This window comes from Thunnus albacares, chromosome 16, assembly GCF_914725855.1.
Source record: "Thunnus albacares chromosome 16, fThuAlb1.1, whole genome shotgun sequence".
In the NCBI taxonomy this organism is placed as follows: domain Eukaryota; kingdom Metazoa; phylum Chordata; class Actinopteri; order Scombriformes; family Scombridae; genus Thunnus; species Thunnus albacares.
Genome location: NC_058121.1, coordinates 6,699,443 through 6,725,656, shown reverse-complemented (window position 1 = coordinate 6,725,656; position 26,214 = coordinate 6,699,443). Strand labels below are relative to the sequence as shown.

General features: G+C 39.6%; 1 protein-coding gene across 11 annotated transcripts in view; it reads right to left on the bottom strand.

Moving 5' to 3' along the window:
- The window catches only part of LOC122999389, a 167,854-nt gene that overhangs the window by 10,607 nt on the left and 131,033 nt on the right, over positions 1-26,214 (bottom strand). For 4 of the 11 annotated variants that reach the window (XR_006407718.1, XR_006407717.1, XR_006407719.1 and 1 more), the window contains one exon: positions 24,677-24,733. The exons of the other annotated variants lie outside the window; for them this stretch is intronic. The gene's annotated coding sequence lies outside the window, so the exon portion shown is untranslated. The remainder of the gene's footprint in view (positions 1-24,676; positions 24,734-26,214) is intronic. 11 annotated transcript variants of the gene reach the window in all.

The following is a 26,214-nucleotide window of genomic DNA, read 5'->3' as shown; positions in this document are numbered from 1 at the left end:
TGAATGTAAACACAGAAAGTAGCTCCTTGAATTAGCTACAGTAGCTAACAGCATAGGGATTTTCTTCTGGGGTTAACCAAACTAGCCAACTAGCCTATTCATCTGCAGTAATAATAAAGATTTATTACATATCGTTTCATATATTATCATCTCCACCAGGTGTAATCCTGGAGGAGATCATGTGTTTGGTCGTGTGTGTGTGTGTGTGTGTGTGTGTGTGTGTGTGTGTTCATGTATCTGTCTGCAGCGAATCTCGCATACATACATATTGGAGACATCAGCTTAATATTTTTATGCATATTTACGACTGTATGCTTCAGGACCTCTCATGGTTGCAGTGATTCACAATTGTTGAAAAACCTATTTTATAATGTGATTTACACTGTAATTGACTGCTGACTCCTCTTAACTGGCCAGTAGGGGCTGCAAGCCATCAACAACTGCAGCTAAAAGGATTTCCGGCAATCGGCTAGTCTTAAGAGGCTAGGCAGCTCTGTTGCAGGCCACATTTTGGCTTTTGTCATGGTTCAAAAACTGACATTCATAGAAATATTTGGTCTCATCTTGAACTGGAGCATCTGCAGATTAATTCCATACCTGATATTTTATGATCCACTGAAGTTAGGCATGATACGAGATTAATAAATCCCCGTTTTTGTTAGCTTCATTGCCTTCTTGACTGTAAGGGAGCCAGAGGGGACAACTGAGTGAGATTCAACTCCTCTTTGTTTGGGAGGGGTTTTATTTTGTGTGGTATGTTAGAATAAAATGTCCTAAATAAATAACAATGTTTACGTTGAGAAGTTTGGACTTATCATCCTGTTTTTTAAGTTTATACAGTTAGGCGACCCCAGTGGTAAGCTCGGTTATAATGCCATTACACTACTATACCTGCCCCCACACACACCTGGCAGAGATCTGCACTCTACTGAGTGCACTCTTCTAGTTATTGAAATGTTTTGGGGTTTTTTTTTTTGGTTTTTCAAACATTTACATCTAATTTCAAATCTCCAAGTATCCCACCCACCCCATCCCTTGGAGGACTGGCCAACACACAGAAACACACATTCTACAAGATTGTGGTTATCAGTTACAGACATTTAGTTAGATTTCCTGTAGTATTTATAATAGTCCAGGAATGGTTGCCATAGTTTGGGGAATTTATTAACCAAAGCCTGAGTAATGTGTATGAGCTTTTATATTTTCAGATGAACCAGCCATGTGTAGGAGGACTGTTACATTTCCAATGACACAGAAAAGCGACAAGAAGGCCACTGCATCAGCCTGGGCTCAAGAGACGTTAAAATTACCACGTGTCGCACCAAAAACTGATGTAAAATGACTGGGATGACTCTCATGTGTCATCAACAGGTGCCAGTCTTTCCAGCTGAGTCACAGTGAAGAGTTTTATACGCCTGAATGCTGCTTCAGATGGTTTCCTACTCTAAGAAGACAAAAAATCCGGGAGAAATGCTCATATTTTTACTCAAATACAAAGAGCAGCTTTTTTCATTTAGGACTCCACCTCCACACACAATTAACTTTAAAAAATATCTTTTTAAAAGTAGAGACCCAAACTACTCACGTTAACATGATGTCTCCCACATACATTATGATGCCAACACAGCCAACAGATGCATCACTCTCTTAAAACTTTCAGTTGCTGGAGCGCAGTACGATGACTCATCATCCATCCATAAAAAGAAAGACAAGAAATGTGACTTTGCTCAGTAGCACTCAGGTCAGTTTATACACTCCAAACTTACATAAACTGCAGGATGGTTCTCAAAATTGTAGGGAGGACAGCCTTGCTTGTTTTTGAATTCCACTGGACAAGCCCTCTTTGAATTCCCTTAAGAGGGAGGTGAGTGTTTTCCAGACTTTTGGGTCTGCAGAACTGTCTCTTTCATCTCTCATCTCGTCCAGTGGCGGTGACAAGGGACACTAGCCAGACCAAACTCTGTCTCTCAGAAAAGATGGATGGGCCGGTGAGATAACGAAATTAACAACAGGATGCAAAAGACACTAAATGACTCCTGTGGTTATTTTAGTTGGAGATCACACACAAACACGCACTTACACACACAAATGCAGCACAAGGCTGGACCCCTGCTGGTGCAGACAGATCAAAAGATCAAAGAGATTGTATGGACTGAGGACAGAAATGGCTGTTACAACGAAGTATGCAAATATCATGTGTGTAAGACTGCACTTTTTCTTTTTATTGTGTAATCAATTTACTGTCTACCTCTGTGCATCATCTTAACATGCTGGTCAGTCACAAATTTATGCTGAAACAAGATCTACTGTTAGCCATGTGTTTCTGAATGTCATATATAATCACCATACAATGTTATGTTCAAAATCATGATTATTTGACCGTAGTGTGTTGAAGTATGTGACTTTTTGCACATAAAACAATTGGATAAATTCAGAAATGATGATCTGCCATCTTAGGCACAGAAGGAAAAGCTGCTATGTTAGTTTCAAACCATGTTGTCTGTTGGGATATTAAAGAATTAATATGGATTAGAGGTTGCAAAACATCTTCTCAACGCCCAAAACTCTGCCTGTTTTGGCTAGTTGATAAAAGCGCCTGACGGGACTTCCCCTTCAGACTGGTCCTCCAACCTGAGCTCAGGAAACACTGTTTTTATTTTCTCTCCATTTTTAAACATCTCCTTTATCTTCCTTCTGTTTCGCTCCCAAAGCATGCGCGCAATTGAACTTTTTAAACAAGCCTCAGAGTACCTCAGTATCAACTGAAGAATTGTTTCCTTTTCTTGTTTTATATTTTTGCTCATCTAAGCTTTATGGTTTTTTTTTTTTTTTTTCATCCAGCCAACCGAATTAATCGATCCTAACCAAAGAAGTTAATATAGCCAGATTGATTTTATTCGACATTCAGCCACAAAATCACAAGGAATCAACAGACCGGACAACCGGCCCAGCGATACCTCTGAGTCACATACTCCACATCACTATTGCCCAGTGACTTAAGGTTTATCTCACCATTTAAGATCTTTTTTTCCTTTATTTATTTTCCTCATCATGGATTCTTTAGACATTTAGCTATAAATAAATGTCCTCATTTATCAGCAAGAAGTGGTCTGTTGTGTTCTTTGGAAGCAGAAGACAGAGGTCAGTGTATCAGAAAGAATTACAATTCTTGATTATGAGACTGATTAAATGTGATTTACTTATTTCCCTAGGGTGATGCCGCAGACTTCAACGAGTGCAAGATTTAATTTCTAAAAGTAGACACTCCTACAAAATGCATAAGGGCAAAGTTCTGATAGCTCTTGCAGAAACAAAACAAATTCAGCCCATGGACCCAAGTGCAAGGACGAACCGGTTTGCAAGAACAAAACAAAGTTCTTCTCTAGAAGCTTTAGGACACTTTTGGATTCTTTGGGTTTTCTCCAAAAGTTGTTATTCATAGAAAGGTTTGGTTCAGCTCTCAAGGAATAAGAAACTAAGGATTATTTGCTCTTAAAAACAACACAATTGAAATATGATATGTATGTGAGTTTTTGCTTTTAGAGGCCTATCCCTATGTTCTGATCATAGACTGTATATGAAGATGGACGTAGTGAGATGTGACATCACTCATCGGTTTGCATTGGAGCCAGTTTGAATCCCAGAGTTGCAGCTTATGGTCGGCACCATCTTTTCCGTTTGGAGCCAGGACCTTACAAATAAGGATTGCCGGGTGTTGCCTTTCACGCTCTGGAAACACGCCTCACTACTTTGGACCGAAGTGAATGCTAGCTTACGGATAACATCGAGTGTTATAACACCCTTGGGCTAATGTTAGCTACTTCAGCTAAATTTTACTAACAGGGCAGGTATTGTAAAAATAATATTACAGAAATATTGTGACAATAGTCTGACTCAGTGCGAGTCCCGGGGCCGGGGAGAGCAGCAGGTGAGCGAACTGTCAATCACAGCTGTAAATCAACACCCACATGGCAGACATCAAAGCTACTATAAGTCTTCAAATCTTATCAACAGAGCAATAGTTTCCAAAATGACCACCAGCACACTTATTAGAGGGCCTGAATTTAGCGACTGATACTATAATAACTCGTTGAAAAAAAGGATTGAGTTAGTAATGCTAGAGAGAAGTTGATGGTTTTTGAACGGGAGTCAGTTGGAGCATCTAGCTGCTGTCAGCATCACACTTTAAGGTACTTCCACACTGACTTCAGCCCCAAGCCGTGATAGTTGCTGCTTGGTTTTGACTTTGTGTTATTTTTTGAATAAGGACTGCACTGAAACTATAACAACCTGCATGCACCTTACCATAAAGATCATAAAACAAAGATAAACCCACGAAAATTGTCTTTAAATACAGTTGTTTTCACATTTTGTTTAGAAGTTTTATAGGGACAGTTACAACATATTCGGAGGAAGTACAATTTTCATGTATTTCTATTTTTATTTTAACTCTCCTTTTTAGTTGATTTTTCCTCACACTTTCAAGGCTGCCAAAATCTTTGAGATAAAACTCAAATCATCTATATCATATCATAGCAGTTATGTAAAAGGTTTTTCAAGGGAAAAAAGACACAATCATTCATTTACTCAATGCTGGATGCAATTTTTATTTTTCTTACTGTACTTGTCTGTTTCACTCTCATGCATCATGGAGACAGCTTGTCGTCATGGCAGACATGTAAGACATTTTAAGTGTGTGTGTGTGTGTGTGTGTGGACCGAGGTCACCTTTCCCCCCCGCCTCTCCTTCTCCACCTGGGAGTGTGTGTTCACAGGGTGTCTGTGCTGAGGGGACCGGGGGTGAATACAGAGTGGAGCCACACTGGGAATAAGCTGTCAGATGAAACACTGAGGAACTACTGAGAGACACAAAAAGAGAGAGAGAGTGTGTGAGTAGGAGCGTATAAGTACATGCTTCTATGTGTGTGTGTGTATGTGTGTGTGTGTAACCATGTGTAGCGATATCCCGTGTTGTCTGTGTGTGTATGTGGGCTTCCACGTCTTTGTGTCCCTTGTGTGAGTGTGTGTGTTTTTGTGCCTCTTTCAGTATGTGTATGTTTTTGCTTGTCTGTGCATGGATTTACGTACATGTCTGTGTTTGTGTGTGTGTTTGTGTGTGTGTGTTTTTGTGTGCAGAGTCCAGGGGAGCTCTAGTTGAAAGGGAAAGCCCTCACTCTCTATAGACTGACTTATGATTCTCTCTGCCTTCCCCAGAGTTCACTGCAACGGCCTGCACACTGGACTTTCTGTCCAAACACACACACACACACAAACACATACAGCCATGCAATATCTACCTCTTCAACGTCTCCCTTTCACATACACATTTTAAGCCACTCCAGTTGAATTGGGTTGGTTTCGACGATGGAGGAGCTTTTACACACACACACACACACACACACACACACAATTTCTAGAAGTTCTCGACTAACACATTAAAGCAGAAAGAGGAGGACGATGGAGAGGAGGAGGAAGGTCCAGACACTCAGTGATTAATATGGCATGCTTTGACTTTGAGGTTCTCCAGATCAGGAATTTTAATTCACCTTTAGGAACCTGAATCAAGAGAATCAGATCAGTCGTCGCAGGATCCAGCAAACATTTTCACAGAGAATAGTTTAAAGTAGTGGACAAATGTTCTAACATCAGTTCAAAACAGCTTCAGAGTCTCAAAACTATACTGCTTGATGCCTTCAGAAACTTCATTCAGTCTTGATGTAAGAGTGAAATATTTGAGATAACAAGGTTTATGTTTTATTCTCACTATAATATTTGAATTCAATGTCTAACTGTGTTCAGGTTCTGACAGGTGGTTTCTTCTGGATCTGGTTTGATTCAGGTTGCAAGTGTCAATGAATCTGATAAACGTGTATCATTTTTTTAGTAGCAATAGGGTGTGTTAAGAATATGGACTAAAGAAAGATTTTTAGATTATACATTTTTTATTTGAAAAGTTGTTATTTATAAAGCCTTTTAAAGAGTTTTTGCAGTTTGTATACAATAAATGAACATACTGAACCATTTTACACCAACAGAAGATGGTGCGATACTGTGGTATTTTCCAAAATATGGAATCTTTTTTTCCTGGAACTTTTTTTCGCCACTATCCATCTTCTGTAGATGATCTGGTCTGATAGCTGTTAGAAACAGGAGAATACATTTCATAAAGGTAAACTTCCTGTTTAAGGATTGCTTTAAAAAACAAAAAGGTACATTTGTACCTCACTCTGATTCTATCAAATTCTGTAGCAAATGACTGCTTTGTTAATTGTATCTGTTCTAAGATTTCTTTAGGCTTATTTTAGGTTGTGAAAAGATTTTGTGTTGGTTTGCCTGCAGTGTTTGATGCTGCTGTCTTGGCCAGGTCTAGCTTGGAAATGAGGTTTCCAAACTGACATGGTTAAATAAAAGTTAAAGAGGAAATTGTTGAAAGCAAAACCTAAATAGATTTGATCAGAGATGCGGAAGGATTAAGATTTGATAATCAAATTTAATAATGCTTTCAGTTTTGATCAAATTCGACCCCACTACAGTACTGATACTGATTCTACCTCTATTTCTACCAACATTGTTTGCTGATTTTGCTACGACTACAGCTTTGTTACTGTCATGTCATTTCTATTGTAAAATTTAAGAATCACAGAACACAAATGCACAAAGCAAAGTATTGATGTTTTTAGAGTTTTGATCATTTTAAAAGGTGAGTGGTGAGACTTGGTGTGTCCTGGTGGCTGAGTGGTTAAGATGCGTATCAAACGTAACTGCAGTGACCCTGGTTTGATTCCAGCTGGGAAACCTTGTTGCATGTCATACCCTCCTCTTTCTCCCCTTTTTTCATTCTGTCTTTATATGATCAACTGTCCAATAAAGGTGAAACTACCAAAATAAAAAGTTGGGCATCCAACTGCCTCTATAATCAATGATCAATTGTTTTCCACACAAGTTGATGCCTGTTTTAAGACTCCATTCTGCAAAATAAAGCTGTACACGCCTGTTATTCCATCGCAGGTCATTAGGCCTACTGCTTTTCCTTTCATGAGAGACGCCTTCATGTAGGAGTCCAGTCATCACTTTTTGAACCTGCTTGATTTGTTTCACATCTTCTCACAAAATGTAAAAACTCCTCCCGAAACCTCGCTGTACTCTCAGCACCACCGTCTCAGTGTTTGTGCAGTAAGTGTAAGGAAGTGAGACACAGACTGAACTGCACTGTCAGGAAGTTGTTGGTTATTATCAGCGCGCAGATGTGAGAGAAACAGAGGCGTGTGGAAATGGCACAGCGATGAGAAAACGTGTGCATGTGTCCCTCAGGTAAAACAGGGGAACATGGAATCAAATCTGAGCCAACATCCTGAGATTGTTCCTGTTGATAAATTGATATCATTAAATATAAATGCCGAGTGTTTCATTCCTGATGCCGCGGGCTTGGAGTGCCGAACAGGAATGCTTTGAATCCAAGGCTGGAAATTTCCCCCAAATCATCAAATCTGACAACAAAGGAAAACTCAAATAGACTGCCTTAATGAGTTAAACACACATGCAGACACACTCACACACACACACACGTGTTCTTGATCTAATGAGTCTTTTAACCATCTTCCTTATCCATCTGTCTCCTCCCGACACACTCACACACACACTTTTTGTATGATCAATCCACATCAAACAGTAACTCATTTAAATATTCATATAACGTGTTGGAAGATGGTTGGTCGGTCTCTCTCCTCTCTCTTTCTCCCTGTCTCTCTTTCTCTCTCCAGGTATATTAATAATTCCCCCTGTCTCTCCACCACACAGAGTTGGAGGTTTTTCCCTTCAGACAAAGTTTCTAGAAGTTTCTATAAATTAATAAGAGTGTGTTCTCTGTGAAGCCGGCAGCTTTGAACCCGGCGTATTGATCTTGCAGGTGAGTCGGCCATGCCGGATCACGACTTCAAACAGAATCCAATGTTCCTGTGGAGAGGCCAGCCCAGCCCAGAACAATATATTACTCCTATGACTGGTCCAATCTGCGGGTGGAGGAGGGGGTGGTGGGGGTGGGACAGACAGGAAGTACCTGCGCATGGTGGAGGAGGTTAAAATGGCTGAGGTGGGATTTTGATCATAGTGGTTTTGAGAGGAGTGCTGGAGAGTGAAATCAGCTGTGGATATTGGATGTGATTGAGATGTTGAATTAATGACAGGGAGTTACCAGGTGGACCAACTAATACTGAGGCTGCATGTTGTCCTTTTTATTACAAATCAGATACATTCCAGTCAGCATGCAAGTTGATCAATGACACTGTGGGCTGCCTCATCCTAAAAATGTCACTCAAGATATTTAATCAAATTCAAGTATGAATGAATAGGTGTATTTATTTACTCAAAAATGTTCTTTGTTTTCAGGGAGGAAACTGTGGCAGTTATGGAGGTTTCTAAGCTTAAAGATTTCCAAATTGTTACATGTAAAGAAACTGAATAATAGTCCACATATCTATTGTATCAGCACCTTCAATTTAAAATGATCTATCTGTATAAGTTAGTTGTTAGTCACATGTTATCTAGTTTTGTGTAAACTACATGTAAAAGTAAATATACATTATATGGTAAAACTAATGTGGTAATTGAAATGTTGCAATATGTAAAAATATTCAATTAGTACTGATGAATATATAGTGCATTTGTTGAATGAAGACAAATTCCATAATTCTTTTGCTTACTTTTATCTCTGGCACAGCTGTGTACTTTCAGGAAAACCTGTTATTTGCTCCAGTGCAGCTGATAGAAAGATATGACATGAGCATTTTAGAATTTGCAACATTGCATAAGTTCAAAATTAAAACTTGGATAAAAGTAAAAAAAAGAAAAGAAAAAAACAAAAAAAGCAAAAAACAAAACAAACAAACCTCCGCCCTTGACCATGTTGTCTATATTATATTCCACTTGCGATGTGAAACTTTTTGTGTAGCTGTTTTTGATGTGTGTTGGTAACAAGTTCCAGCTTTGAAATAGTTTGGGATGCTGTTGCTTCTGGTTATTGTGTTTAAGCTGGGTAAAAAAAAAGACTCCAGATTTACCTGAGAATTTGGTTTTCCTGATAAACAACTGGATAATAAGATGGAGATTGCAGTATAGTGATTGAAAAAGTGTATCTCAATTGCTCTTAGTTTCTGTATTCAAGACACAAAAGTGCAGAGCAGACAAAGTGAAAAATTAAAAAGTTCCAGACATATATTTTAGCTTTGCACACAAACACACACAAAATGCCATGATGTGATTTGTGTCACTACTCAACCCTGTATGTGTGTGTGTGTGTGTATGTGTGTATGAGTCAGACAGAGGCTGTGTAAGTGCTGATTAGCGATTAGCAGGTCTTGAGGCTGACGGCAGAGCTGATCAGTATTTCCTCTGTGTTGGAGCTTTAGGGAACAAATCCCAACATTAACCCGGCTCTCATCTGCCTGGCAGAGCGCTAGCAGCAGCCTGCCAGCCATAGGCCGTACATCCAGCTACAACCGCAAGCTATAGTGAGTGAATCCTCTTCTGACGGTGCCTCATTGTTGTCTCATTTCAAATCAAAACAACATTTGATCATTATAGAGTGTCTAATGTTGCTCTCAACATCAAGGTTGATGGGCTGTGACATGCGATATTGAATAAGAAGTCTAAAGTTTGTCATAATCTGCTTGACAAAAATGACATTTAAGTAGTACCCCTTGAGGGAGAAGTAAGTGAATTCCTATAGTTCTATAAAAAGCGTGATCCCCTTGAAGAGCAATAACTGGAGCAAAATGTTTCTTTTAAGAGCTGATGTGTCTCTCACAAGACACTGGAAGAAAACTGACACTTAATTGTTCTGACTTCTGGCTTTAATTCATATAGAGAGCACATTAAGTTTCACCACTGAGTGTCAATGCGTGTGCAGCAGAGCCCCAAGTTCACCCCGCAGTGAGGGGATGAGGCCAGCAACCCCAATGCAATCATGGTTTTCCACTGATAATGGTCAGTTCATCGGTGATCATTTGCAATGCTAATTTTCCCATTGAACTACAGAAGATTAGCTTAGAGTCATCCCACCACTGCAGGATTCTTTTACAAAGTTTTAACAGGTTCTTTGGCAGGTTAGAGACCATTAGCCCTGTCCACACAGGCTAAATTATGTGGGCACCTTAGGTGAGAAATAAGATTAACTCCCAAATTCTGAATTTCCTGAAATATTTCACTGGAGAAAGAAGTTCACTGAAACCACCAACAAACTTAGATAACAAAAAGATTTAATAAATTGCCATTTCTGAATCTATTTAAGTGGAAAGTTTTCACATCATAGAGTAACCTTTTGGAAGTCTTTTGTTTATTTTGTCATTATTTTCCTCATGCTCACATTGTGAAATTCCACTTTTTCCTTTTCCGAGTTTTGTCAACTGCACCAGGTGCATCTTGTTGACTAGTCACCTCAATGTGTGGTTTGGTGTCTGTATACTGTAATAAACTGCTGTAAAAATACAGAGAAATTCTGACAGAAGGTACCGTTCTTTCTAAATACAGTAGAATACTGTAAATTTTGATGCCTTTTGGAGTCAAAACCAAGAACAAAAGTAGGCCACTATAAGATCTGAAGGCAGTAATGGAGGGACAGAAGTCACGTTCATCCTCCTTTGTGGAATCAAACCAAAAGGTCAGTAACATCATACTGAGAGAATAGAATTACATTCGTGCATCTGGTTACCCAATTAGCAACTATGTTTAATTTTTGCGAACATTAAATTGTCATAAACCTAGCAAGCACATGGCAGGCACAAGAGAGCATTTTCAGGGAGTGTTCTTCAGTGTTTTTTATTGTTAGAAGTTTGGCTGCTGAACCCCAAAAGACAGAGCGGTCATATTAATTATCTTAGCTCAACCTAAGTGTACGGAAGCTGACAGGAGACTTAATTAAAATGATAATGTAAACTTGAAAATGAAAGTGTGATTCCACAATAGCATTAACATTTTCCATATGTGTATATGTTATTTGAGTAAAAAATAAAATGAAAATGCAATAATCCAATTTGCATTTTCATTTTCACACACTCACATGGGCATTGTATGACAATATTAAAATGAAAATGGAAAAGCTGTTTGACGTTTAATTTTCAAAGTCGTACCCCACTGTACAGTGGACAATATTCAAATATTAATTCAAATTTGAAAGTTAAAATAAAATAATTTTTTAAGATTTTAAGTCACAATTAATGTTAAAATGCAATTTTCTAACAAGTGAAAATGAAAATGAAAACAGCATTGACGTTTCATTTTCAAAGACTTAACCAGCTGTACAGCTGACAATATTCAAATGTTAAATAGAATTTGAAAATTGAAATACAATATAAACAATTGAGCCCAATTTTCCAGTTGTGCAAGAATTATTTAAGTCACAATTAAAATGAAAATGCAATTTTCTAACAATCTGAAAATTACAATGAAAACAGCATTTGACATTTCATTTTCAGAGACTGAACCTGCTATACAGTGGACAATATTCAAATGCAATAAGCAAAACAGTGCCCCCAGTCTATTACATTTACATTTACATGTCACCACGCTCTTTTGGGGTTAAAATGAAAATGAAAATGTAATCTGTCAATCCTGTCATCAAGACAGGTCTTCAGTTAGGACGTCACTTCCTTATTCAGCAACTTGGTCTGAAAAGTGAAGCCAATGCAGAGGTGACTTAAACCTGCATTCTTACTAACGGCCAGCAGGGGGTGACTCCAATGGCTGCAAAAAGAAGTCCAATTGTATTGAAGTCTTTGAGAAAGTAAACACTTTCTCATTAAAAGTAAAATAGACGATAAAGCTGTATATGCTTTAGGGCATGGCTACCTTGTGATTGACAAGTCGCTACTACGGCGACAACATTGATTACTAATGTAATTAATGTAACTATAGCATATCCCCAGAGTCACAGAGCATAGGCGTAGCTACTGCTATTTCACAGTGTGTTTTCAGCTCATGAAAGTTAATTGTAACATTTTGGTCACCTAAAAAAGTCTTGTTCAGCGTTTGGTTGTAATAAAAGACCCTCTAAGGAGTCGGATGTTCAGTTTTTCCAGTAAGTACATTTTGATTGAATGGTTTTAGACCTGTTTTTCACTAGTGAAAATTAGCATTAGCATTAGCAATATCACAGCTAGCTAGCAGCTAGCACAAGTGTCAGCTCCACCCTCTCATCCAAATAGGGTCACTTCTGGCTCCAAAAATCTAAGATTGCGAAGGTCAAATCCAAGATGGCGATGTCAAATAGCTTAACTCAAAGCTTCAAAACAGCAGTCCACAAACAATGCATCATGGTGACTACATCCATATTTTTTACAGTCTACTTGTTTACAGTCTATTTATGGTATTTCATATTTATCTTGTAAACTTCTTTATTTTGTAAAAAGTATTTGCAAAAAAGATGATAACGTTGATTTGTGTATTTGGCATCTATGGTAATCTATAGGTCACATGACATCAATGGACTGTAAAGTCCCTCCAGGAAATTGTGATTTTGCGATCGCAATAATTAACACAAATTCAAGATATCTTGCAATTTTGCTAAATTACTGCCACTTTTCTGAATGAAATGGCCAAACCAACAAACCAGCTTGTGATATGGACCAATTGCTGCATTTCATGTTGTGGTAAATTACGTCATTGCAGTGCATATTCAGCAATGATATAAATGGAACTCAAGTACAGTATTTTTTTTTATATATAACTTTGAGCTCATGGTTCTCAAGTTCATAAAATAAATTTAAAATGAGCACTGAAATATAGTTGTTTCTGTTATATGCAGTATGCTTTTTTTAATATTCTTCATTGGTAGTAGTTTTTAAAAAATCACATTATTTTCCTTTGATTGAAATTTTTCCCAGTCCTCGCAATTTTACCACAAAAAGAGCACATAAAACATTGCAACTGTATCATAATTTTTGAGAAAAACTGCTGCAAAATCAAGCATACAGTATACTTACAGTACTATGAGAAATAAATCAGCCTTTGGTGAAAACATTTCTTTATTTTACTTAAATGTTCTTCACTATTTTTATCTTTCATTTTGCAAATAGTTCTCAAACATGTCTGTGTCAAATCTGTTCTGTTTGTAATTGTTCTTCTCAAAACCTTTTGATTATGTTTCACTTTTTTGTTGTTCCAATCGTCCCAGAGGCTGCCAGCCAGTTTGCTGCAGTTTGACAGTTGAGGGGTTGGAGTCTTATTGGTGGTGACATGTGTCAATCTTCACTCGAGGCCCCGCCCACTGTGGCCAGACCAAGCTGAGCCAGTCGAGCAGCTGTCAGCCGCTCATCACGCAGTCCTTTTCATGTTTGCCTTTTTTGTGTTTGTGTGTGTGAACAAGAAAAGAACGTATTCCAGTATGGTTTACACACACGCACTTACATACACACCAATGAAGCTCCATCATCTTATAGCTGCTGTGCACGTGTGATTTTTTTTATTTCTTTGCTGTGTTTGTGCGTGTATGTGTGCACTTTACTCACACACACACACACACACACACCAATCTGTCCACCAGCCCCTGTGTTGTCTGCCAGGAGGGCAACATCAAAGAGACTCTAGCTGTGGGCATGAGGAGCCTGGAGACTAGTGAAGGCCTGTGGAGTGAGGGCCTGCAGAGGCGGCTAGAAAACCAAGTGGTCGCGGGGAGCCTGGAGAACGAGGTGGGCCTGGAGAACAAGGTCAACCTGGGGAGCAAGCTGTGGTGTGCTGTAGAGTGAAATATGGGGCCATAAAAGGAAGCCTGAGGTGGTCCTGGAGACCGTGGTGGGCCTGAAGAGCGAGGTGAGGGTCCATAAAAAGAGAGATGAGGGTGGTCCTGCAGATTGAGGTCACCTCTGGAGAGTATGATGCAGGTGAAAAACAAGAATCTACAGGTATAAGCCGGCCTAGAGAGGGAGGTGCGCCAGCAGCATGAAGTCTCTCTGTGCAAGAATGTTTAGTGAAGTTTCTCAGAGCTCTACAGATGTCGGAGAGATGCTCTTAAATGCAGCAGTTGCTCTTGGTGACAAGTTTATGTATGTCGTGCTTTCTTGTCTTCCCTTGATGTTTTAACAATAGCCTGACAGACAGAGAGACCGCTCTGGTTCCTATAAACAACACATTTCCTCCATGAGACAATGTCTACTTTTTATTGGCTGCAGGCTGAGGAGGGGGGAGGGCCTGCAGGAGGCGGGCAGGAGAGCAGGAGGAGGTGGTTGGAGGTGGGCAGGAGAACATAGGACTGCCGCTGTTGCCTCTGAGGCAGAGATCGGCTTCTTGCTCTCATCTGCCCATCAGAGCCCTCCTCTGAGTTGCCAATCAAAATGATGGACAGCTGCTAGTGGGTGGAGGAGAGCGATTTGAAGGGACCGGCTTGTTTGCACAGTGTTAACTGTGATTTCTCTCTGCTTGTGTCTGAAAGAGGCAACGCTGTCTGTACCCATAACTACTGATTTCAGATATTTAACTGGTGGGTCACAATAATCTCTGATTGCATCATTATTGATTATGTTTTTCCCTGTGTTGCTAAGGCCTGTCCATGAATGTGTATGAAATATCTTTTGTATATAAAGCACCTGTCACAGCCAACAAAGCTTGAACGACATGCTTGTTTCAGAGACATAAAACAACATCCTACAGATCTGCTGTTTGTTGATAAGTCATATATTGAGTATTAGTTCAGTTTACTCTTAAACAAAAACACACTTTGTATGAAATATAACTTTTCCAACAATTCTCATCAATTTTCTCATCAAATTGTTATTGTGCAGGCAGGCTCATATTCTTTGTGTCTGGACACATTTTTCATAAAGTTTCTCAAACCAACATTAAAGGGGACATTTCCATTTCTCTTTTGATTATAAAGCAGGTCTAGGTGCTATATAAATACGGTGAAAGTATCAGAATGTTTGGTCCACAGAGAAATGCACACAGCTCATATTCAGAAACTGTGCCTTTAAACGAGCCATTTGGACTTCTGCAAGGTTTTGATGTCACAACTATACGCTTAGCGGGTCCCCTACCATTGCCTTGGAAGGGCAGCCCACAAATTCTGAAAGAAACAAGACATTTATGTTATTTACCTAATTTATGTGCACTTATTTCATTTCAGCTCATTGTGAGAGTCTCTAATGCGTTTTGCTGTCATTTATCGTACGGTCGCACTAGTTTCTCTCCTCTCTACTGCTCCCTGTGCGCTAAAACTCGTTACCTGTCATTGGCCTGGACGTGTGTCACTCAGAAAACAGTCAGCCAATCAGAAGAGATACACAATACAGCCCGTTTCAGGCTGACTAAGAAAGAGGGGCTGCATCCATGGCTTGCACAGCTGTAACTAGGTGCCTTTTGACCATAAAACCATGCAAATGTTTGTAAATAGACCATTAAAATGACAATATTAAACAAAGGGGCATAATATGACCTCTTTAACATGACCTCTCCCCTGTCCCTGCATTTCCTGTCTGTATCTCCACTATCATGACCAAATAAAGATACATTTCCAATAAAATAAGCTAAATTATTTAACCATATTATCCTATTTTCTTCACTGTTTCCAAAATGCTGACACCAAGTTTCCTTAAATGTCCTCAGATTTAAATTTTTCAGTAAAAGTACATTCAATATTTGTATTTTTTTATTTATTTCCTTTTTCTGAAAAAAATCAATAGATCCAGATTACCAGACAGACAATTGAACGAGGAAAGTATGCAGATTTTGTTTGTCAAACATCTTTGTGTGTTTATGAATGCATATACACCATTTTCTATGTTGAATGAATGCTTGAGTCATGGGGCGAGATGAGGTGAGGACGCATGAGCCAACCTTCTGCTGGTGTGAGTCTCATGTCTGGACCTGAGGAGTCCTGACCATACAGAGAGATAGACATTACAGTAATCTGGATAGTGGGGGGGGGGGGAATATAGAGGGAACTCAACAAAGCTAGTGCTGCTGCAGTTAGAGAATGGACGTGTCTATATTAGTTATTCTCTCTTTACAAGCACCAGTTTCCACCTGGATTCCCTACAGCAGGGAGACACAAAAACAGAGAGAGAGGGAGGACAAGAAATTAAGAACAGTTCAGAAGCAGAATGTGTGATAATAACAAACAAAGAAAAACAAAAGGCTGTAATAAGAAACACTGGCAATCAAAGGAAGCGGATTCAAAATCACAATATTCATTTCTCTTCTACTGGATTTGCTGTTTTTAACGAGTCTGTTCGGCCACGGTGGCTGTCAGTACTCATGGGAACTGCACAGTTTTTTGTCCATTAATTCAAAATATGCCAGAAACTTAAAATGCATCACTTCCTGTGTGCCAGTGAAGACCAAAATCTGTTTAAATCAGTTTTTGTGTTCTGTTCAAAATCTGAACAGTTTCAGTTTGTTGTAGTCTTGCATTAATTACTTTGGGTACAAAGACACATGCTTGAAGTTATGATTTTTTTTCTTCTACAGTATATCACTGCACTGCTGTCATCATGACTCTGTACTTTCTCAAGACTTGCATCCACACATGTAGAGTTATAAATGTGCTGAGAGGTGTTAAAGGATAAGTTTGGTATATTTATCTTACTGTCAACAGATTCCATGAAAAGACCAAAACTGATTGGACTAACATGTTTAGTCTGTGTAGCCAAGGCCTTATAAAGCTCATTCCTCTGTGCCATAAAGCTTCATTGTTGTCAAAGAACTATTAAAACACATCAGTGAGTTGATTTTGAATAAGTGGATGTGTGAAATGATTCCCATTTTCTCTTTTTAATTTTCAGATTCCTTTGTTTACCATCTGGCTAGCAATGGAAAGACTAATGATACTGCAATTAGTGAAAAATGAATGTGTGTGTATGAGTGTGTGTGTGTGTGTGTGTGTGTGTGTGTGTGTGTGTGTGTGTGTGTACAGGATCAGTATTCTAATGAGGACAGACAAAAGAAGTCTGTAGCTCAGAGCCAATTGCACAGAGAGGAGCAAAGCATCAGAGAAAGAAAGCCGGAGAGGGGAGAGAGATAGTTGGGGGGGTTAGGGAGGGTTCAGGCTGGTGGCAGTCACTGCCTCAGGCAGGGTTTTGGGGTCAGGCCCCCCCAGACAGCCACACCGGCCCCCCGGGCCCCGAGAGGGGGGACATAGGACCACGCCGGCCGAGGGAGGGGCACTCAATTAGGGCAGCGTTCAAAATTTGAGTCTCGTGCTTCAGAAGAGAAGGCCACCTGATACCTATACACCTCAAACATCCTCCTCCACCCCCTCCTCTCTGCTGAACGCACCTACAGCTGAATGACACACTTGAGGGTTTAAACAGTTTTTAAGGCTGGAACTGAAGCTTATATTTCAGGTTATATAACATCATTTATTTGTGTTTCATTCCAGAATAACTATTATTTCCCCTAAAATGTAATTATATTAAGAAGAAAAAAGTATTTAAAGATCATTTATACCAAATGATACTAAAGCATTCCATCAAAAATACGAGTTATACAATCATGCAGATGATTTGAGAATACCAAAATTCTGTGTGGGAATTTAAAAGCTTTGAAGAAGGATAAACTGTACAAGTGAAACAAAGTGAGTCAGACTCATGACCCACTGAGTAATCTGAATCTGTCATGTAAATTTGTTTGGAATTACATAAAAGTTGTTGCAAAACACACCAATGCATGAAGTGAGCATTTTATGTAACTTTGTAGTGAAGTTCTTTGAGAAATTTCCAATGTAGTACAAAGTTAGGAGGTTGTGATATGTAGCACAACAAGGTAGCAAAACTCTGTAAATGGAATGGTGCAGTAGCGTCCGCCTTACACAGGACTACTCTCTGGAGACTGAAAATGTGATCACTGTTTAGTCTTTGTTTAGTCTTTCTCAGCAAACTAACATGACAGTAATCTTCAGGGTGAAGGAACATGTCAGCCAGTGCAACAGTGTGGCTCACTGATGTGTTTTTAATAGTTTTTGGAGAACAACGGAGGTCTACGGCATAGAAGAATAAGATATATCAGGCTTTTGGCTACACACACTTGTAAGTAGGATCAGTTCATTGTTGCTTTGGCTCTGCACAACAGATTTGTTGACAATAAGGAAAATATAGCAAATTGGCAGCCAAACCTTAACTATAGTTTATATCATAATCACAACCTCCTCTAACTTTAATTGCACTATTTTTGCTATGAACAGATATTGTAGAAAGTCAGAACTTTAAAAACATTGCCAACAAAATCAATACAACATCTTGTCTGACGATGGAGTTGGTCTGAAAGGGATGAAAGAATCCAAAAACAGCATCGACAACAACAACAACAACAAAAAGAATTTCGGCACCTCACAGTTAAGAAGTTCAGATAAGTGCTTTAAAAACTACCACATGGTGGCGCTATTGGGTGTGTGCCAGAAGCTACTAACTTGTTCCTTGGTTTGTCCATGACAAAACATTGTCATTGCATTGTCAGAGGTAATATATTTGTCATTGTACTTTTATACACAGCAGTAATGAGTTTTAGATGGTAATGATGTAAAAATGGAAATTTCTCTGTTGTATTTAGTTCAGCCAGTGTGTGTGTGTGTGTGTGTGTCTCTGAGGTGCTGCTGCTGTGTGTGTTTGTGTGTTCGTGTGTTTCTGGCCAGTTTCACATGGTTGCATAATTAGCAGTAGCATTAGCATGCCTAACATCTCAGCTGCTGCTCACAATACTCTCAGGAAGAGGCCTGTTGAAAATCCTCCCAGTAACTGTCAATCTGCGGCTCTCTCTCTCACACACACATTCGCTGTTTATCTCTCTCTACCTCTGGTTCTTCTCTCTCTCGCTCTGTTTGTGCAACATTTCATGCCTCATTGGAAAATGCCTCTAATTGCCAGGCAGCAAACATTTCAACTCTTTTGGTTCCTCAGTGAACTTTATCAGCTTTCTCTTTACTCTAACAGATATGTGGAAACGTTTTGAGGGGTGTGGGGGGGGGTTGTGGGGGGGGGCACGGGTCTCCGGGCATTCCTCGCTGATCTGCCACAGTCGAGCTGTTAGGAGTTTCACTGTTGCAGGAGATTTTGTGTAATTAATTGGTTCTTCTGGGGGTCAAGTGGTTTCATCTCATTTCAGTCGCCTTGTACATCAAGCAGCCATGTCTGCACCTGTTTCCTGCTCTCAGCAGCTGCCAACTGGGCCTCCCAAACGACTATTGATCCCATCAGATCACGCACACACACACTCTCATGCATACACACATTTGAAATGCTTTATTTGTATCTGCTAATTAAATTTGCCGGAGTTAGCCTTTAATATTACAGAAGTTCAGCAAGGTTTATTCTTAATTTATTATTCGGATCTCTGGTAGCTGCTGCCTCTGTAACCAGTAGACTGTGGTATGTCTTCACTGGTCAGACTGACATTAGAACGTGATAAATATCAGTGGAGCTCATGTAGAAGTTGCATTAACAGAGGCGAGAGGAGACATTTAAGAAGGTATGGAGATTTTAGGATAAGTGACTACACAAATACCAAAATATACATCTAGTATAAGACTTGATACAGGGTTACACCATCAATTCACAAATACCAGCAGGTACCTAATTTATCTCGACTGAAGAGAAAAGCAGAGTGGAAGCAAGCCTTCATTTCTAATTTCCCATTTTCTATGTTTTAGATTATATTTTTTGATCATATATTGTGTTTTTTGTATTTTTTTCAGGCGTTTTTGCTCTTGTTTTTAGATGGCAACAGTAGAGATATGACAGGAAGGAAGGAGAAGAAGGATGAAATGCAGCGATCACATGGTCAGGGTCTCAAATCACTCGTCCACCAGGATTTTGAAATCATATTTTAAAGAGTAGACTTTCTATTTTCTGCTCTGTTAGTTTGATGTTTAACATTTCCCTCAACTGTTTCACATTACAAGCCTTAAATCAGTTGTGGGGAAATAAATGTGTCCCTGTTTTTATTGTATAACATCTGCAGGAAGTGTTGTGTTTCATTAACAGTAGTTTTACATGGAGAAATAAATTACGACTGACTGTGACTGATCTCAGTGTTTCAAGCAACAGGACAATGAGAATGACTGTGTTGTAATGATGAAATGAATGCTTCATAATCTCTGCAAGGCATTATAGTACAATATATTTCATACCTGTATCTTCTCCAGGTTTTCATTTGTTCGATCATTAGGTCGCTGTTTATACTGGCACATATTTGAGCCTTTATTCGAGAATTTACTGTAAAATGGGGAGGTAAGGTCTCTAAAGAGATTTGCTCAAGGACACTTCAAGATACAAAATGTGAACACACTCACTCGCACTTTACATCCATACTCACACAAGTACTCTGAACACAAAAAGAAGGAAGCAGGGGAGGGAGGTGTCAGCAGACACGGACAACTTCCCAGCATTCCAAAGTTTGGAAACATTCCTGCAGAAAGATTGATCTGAGACTTAAAGGATTAATCCACTGTTTTCCTGGCTTCTGTATTTACCATTACCACACATTGATAAGTGACAAGATGTTAAAATGATAAGTGACAGTAAGAGATGAGCATGAAATTGACCAGTTTAAGGGCTTTTATTATATTATATTAGTATGTAAGGGTTAAACAGACCAGCAGAGGCACTGAAATTTATGTTTTCTCCAACCATTTTAAAAACTTGGAAAACTAGCAAAACAATAGGAGAAATCATTTAGAAGAGAGTAAAGCAAAAAGTGGAGTTTTAACTGTAAAACATGTTGGTCTTGTCGTGATCCTTAACACCAAATCTGGTGTCATTCTTAAATTACAGGTTTATATGATTTTCTCTTATATTACACAAATCTAAAAATGTTATTGAATAAAAAGTAAGGCTGTTTACTTTTTTTTTTTTTTTTTAGAGATTACATGTTTCTATCCAGCAGCAATGACACATTAAAACCATTAGCCAATGCAAAGTGAGTGAATATTTATCTAATCAGTAATAACTAACGGGAAAGTCTGTAGCATTTCCATTTAAATAATATTTTTGCTGCATGTCTGATTGCTCCAACACAATAAAGATTCAACTTGAAGTTAATGAAAACTCTTACATTTGCTGACCTGAACACTCGGGGCCAGATTTTGCTACATCTGTTTAATTTTGGCTGAAATCAGAGTCTGACTCACTTAAGATGCAGCTACTTACACAATCAGACTGGGACTGCCTTCTCGGTATATTCTGCAAGTGAAGGAGAACTACAAAAGGGGTAATTCATTAATACATTTTTAGGGGATTTAGAGGGATTTGTACTAAGAACAGCCAGCTCAGAGAAGAAGTCAAATATTGGGGATCAGTTACAACTGAGAAAAAGTATTCTGACATCTGCTACTCATGAAAATACAATGCTGATCTTAGAAAAGTGTATTAAACCCTAAAGTATATGCAGTATGAGTCATTTAATTAATGGCTTAGGAAATTAAAAAGAGATGGAACGACATTGGACACTAAAGAACTGTAACTAGACTATTGTTGTGAAGACAAACTATGCTGTAGATTAGATACCAAAAGGTTAAGATCACAGACACGAGTTTCCTTTGCAGCATGCTGGGGCTCACCTGTAGGGAGAGCGTGAGGAGTTTGGATATGCAGGAGCCGGTCCAATGTGTTCAAAGAGTCCGGAGTACATTCCTCTGGATATGTTCTTTCTTAGCTTTTATCTGCTGTCAATTCTGTAGAATGAATTTAAATTTCTGTTTCTCATCACAACCTTTCTTTAATTGTTAATAAACCTGCAGAAATTTGTGCCATGCAAAACTCAACAAGAACTTTTGTAATTATGCATCAACCATACTGATCTACGGTGGCCCCTAAGGACAAACAAGAGTGAAAGCACAAACATTAAGGGAACCTCACTCCAAATCCAGAAATGCTATAAACACCAAAACACGTACAAAAGTGAGAGCACAAACATTTAGAAAAACACATTTCAGTTTTGTGGCATTTCTTGATTTGCAACATGTCCCCCTTAAAGTTTGTGCTTTCACTCTTTTGTGTGCTTTGTCCTTTTGGGCCACCGTATTGATCATAGCTCTTATAAAACCCCCCTACAAATGCATAAAAAGAAAGAGTGCACATAGGTGTGTCTGTGGTCTGAATCCTGGAAATCTTCACAGCGGCCTTCACAGGTCTGTATGAAGAACAACTGGGCAGTAATATTCATGGATCAACTGGCAAAAAATTGAAAAAAAAAAGCCTTGAACTTCACCAATGGAAACTTTAAGGAGAAACTGCTTCACAGACAGGTAATCCCTAAACAGTCCAGATGTTGAAGAAAAGTGCCGAAACACAGATAAGAAACTTGAGGTCAACTCCGGTTAAAGCAACAACTGTTGTTGTGATGAATAAATGTTTCAATCCGTGGGCTTTGCACTTTCGGGGAGCACTGCTGTACCTGAATGCCCTGCGACGGGCCTGCGAGTTCAGGTGCAAAGCATGCTGGGATGCCATGCAAGTCTCTCTGAGGAGAGAAACTCTTAAATTAGAGATTGTCAGGAGGCAGAGACACACACACACACACACACACACACACACACACACACACACATACACAAACATGCAGGCATGGAAAACAGTGCGACGCGTTTTAAAGCTCATCTGCAAACTGATTCTGTCAGGGAGACTTAGTGACGTGCGGCTGCCTCCTACAGCTTTCCTCCATAACGGCGCCGGTCGGGATCGGCGTTGTGCTGTCCACCAGGGAGAAGGAGAGGCGGCAGGCTCTAAATAGAGCCTCCCTCAGTTAAATATTAACACTCGCCTTCCTCTGACAGAGAGCAGCCCGCCATGTCGCCTTCCATCTCCACAACGGGGAGATGCAACACAGCATAGCACTCAACCATACACACACACACACACACACATCTAGAAACACATGGACATTATGGACAAAACACATACACAGAAATGAAGTTATGTATCATATGTGCTTTGAAAGGCTGGTGTTTTTCTCTCTTCTTTCTACAACTACCAAATTATCTTATTTTACAGCACTGTTTTAGCATTCAAGCCAAAAAATGTTCAAAAGTTTTCTAGTTTCGAATATCTCTGGGGATTTTTTCATGTTCAAACCCTTCCAGCATTCAAATTTTCTACAAAGAATGAGGAAAATATCCTCTGAGGCAGCTGTCAAACCATCATGTGACAATAAACCTGTCCATTAAGAAGCCAGACTAATAAAATGTGATGGCTTAGCAGCAGGGTGAAGCTTGTTTCACTGCAGGTTTTCACTAACCTGCAATATCAGTGTAACCTCTCACACACAAGGACACACACAAACTCAGCATAACCAGTGGGAAGGGTGGCCTTGGATGAGTCAGAATATATGTGTGGAAGTGACAGATGATCATTCTCATTATCGGAGATGTGAAACAGAAAGAGGAAGGATTGACTTATTTGACTGGTCAAAGAAAAGCAGTGTGTGCAATATGTCATCTCAAACTATAGAGACCTATTGAATATACCATCCTTTTAAAAATTGATGGAAAGCCATGATGTGTTCATGTGTTGTGTGGCAATGTTGAAAATTGTAAATATGACAGTAAATGAATAATGTGATGACACCTGTATTTGTTCACAGCTTCTATCTGCAGACTGAAATATCTCAACAACTATTCGCTAGATTACCGTGAAATTTTGGACAGACATTCATGGTCCCAAGATAATGAATGCCACTGACTTTAGTGATCCCTGGATTTTAATTTTAGCACCACCATGAGGTTCACATTCGTGGTTTTGAGCAAAATTTCTCAAAAATACAAGATGGATTGTCATGAAATTTGTTATAGACCTTAATTGTTCATGTAAACTTTATTCAAAAGTCGCACTCACAAAATGTCATGCCGACCGGTGTGTTCTGTGTCATTTCATGTATTCTGATTGGTTTGTCTGTAGACGTGGGTCATAGCAGCAGTCACATTGCAAGAATTTGGTTTTAAATTTCTGACACCATCAGAATTTTACCTCAGGCTGTCTTTGGTCGCCACATTTGGCAATTGGGACTATCTGTCAACATTGCAGAGGATATATTGGATGTAAATGACATTGGATCTCCACACCTCACACAGGGAGACAGAAGAACTGGGGTGCTCTCCAGGTTCAGGAGACAGCCCCCACTACTGGCACTGATTTTATCCAACGTGCAATCCATCAAAAATAAAATGGATGAACTTTTGCTTTTAATACAAACTGACAGAGGCCACACAGCTCAGATAGCTCAGCCTTCTGTTGTACCGAGACATGGCTGGATCAGTTGGTTCCTGATCAGTCGGTAACCCCCCCAGCTTCACTATCTTCTGAGCCAACAGGTCAGTCAAACTATCCCACAGATCAAAAGGTGGGGCTATTTGTCTTATGGTCAATCAGCGCTGGTGTAACAACTCGACATCCTTCATCACTAATGCTCTCCTGATCTTGAATTCATCAGTTTGAAATGCAGACCATATAACCTCTCAAGAGAATTTGCTTCAGTTGTATTAGTTAGCGTTTATGTTCCACCACAAGCGAACACTAATACAGCCATTAGAAAACTCTATAACATATCTCCTCTGTTAAAAACTCCAACCCTGACACATCTGTCATTGTGTTCATTTTAACCATATGAACCTGTCCCTCCAACTTCCCAACTACAAGCAACAAGTTCCTTGCCGTAGCAGAGAAAACAAAGCATTGTATCACTGTTACATCTCGATTCTGGATGCTTACCATGCATTCCCGAGGACACCGCTGGGGAAGTCTGATCACACTGTGTTACTCCTCATACTGAAACACAGACAAAAGCTTAAAACTATCAAGAAAACATCCAAATCTATCAGGTCCTGGTCCATGGATGCCATTGAAACACTACGTGGGTGCTTCAAATGCACTGATTGGAATGTATTTAACGTAGTTTGAGACTCCCTCAATGAACTCACTGACACAGTGACATCATATGAAGTTTTGCAAGAAAATGTACAACCCTATCAAAACAATGACATTCTATGGTAATAAAAAACCCTGGTTCTCCAAAGAATTACACCTCCTACACAACGAAAGAGCTGTGCATACAAAAATGGAGACAGGGATCAATACATAGCAGCCAAATATAAGTTGTGTGCTGCAATAAGAAAAGTGAAGTCCAACTAAGCAACAGTTCTCATTCAGTCACACCAGATCAATATAGAAAAGTCTTAAGGACATGACAGATTACAAAAAACACCCCTGCTCCCCTCCAGATAATGACCCTAACCTTAAATGAGTTTTAGGCAAGGTTTGACAATCCTATTCCACCTGCCATCCCCCCTACTCCCACTCAGATGCCACCCTTCTGCATCCAGAAGGATGAGGTAAGAGCTACGTTCAAGAAGATGAACATTAGGAAAGCAGCAGGGCCAGACAGGATCAGTCCTGCTCTGCTGAGCCACTGTGCAGCTCAATTGGCCCCAGTGTTTTCCAACATATTTAACACCTCTCTAAGCCAATGTACAGTCCCTCAGTGTTTCAAACAAACATCTGCGGCCATGAAAGCGTTTGAGCACATCATTCTGTCATACTTGAAATCCTGCACCTCCCTACTGATGGATCCGTATCAATTTGCTTACCAAGGATGCACCCACTACGCCCTACAACACCTGGAATCACCAAACACCTACTCACACATCCTGTTCATAGACTTCAGTTCTGCCTTTAATTCTATCAACCCATTTAAACTCTATACTCTTGGACGTGAACACTGACCCAGCCATATGCTACTGGATTCGGAGCTTCCTGTTGGACAGGCCACAGAGGGTGAAGGTTAATAACCTCTGTTCTTTCCCCCTGGCTCTTCTCACTGTACATCACCCACTCTACATCCATGGATGGTTCTGTGAAATCAATCAAATATGCAGATGACAACCACTGTAGGCCTCATCTCCAACAATGATGAAACCCAGTACTGCATTGAGTTGGCCCAAGATGTCACTTGGTGCGCAAACAATGACCTCCTGCTTAATACAGTTCTATCTATCTAAGCTCCAAATTAGTCGTTGGTGGACGAGTCTCACAGTACGATGTAGGAGCATCGTTTTAGATTGATGACCAAAGACTTCACCTTACTTTTCTCACAACTGTCAACTTTCATTTCAGGCAGCACAATATAATACAGTATAAATGGACCTCGAGATAATGAACATGGTGAACATTATCTGCTAACCATCAGCTTGCAGCATTGTCATTGTGAGCATATTAGCATTCTGATCTTAGAATTTAGCTCAAAGCACTGC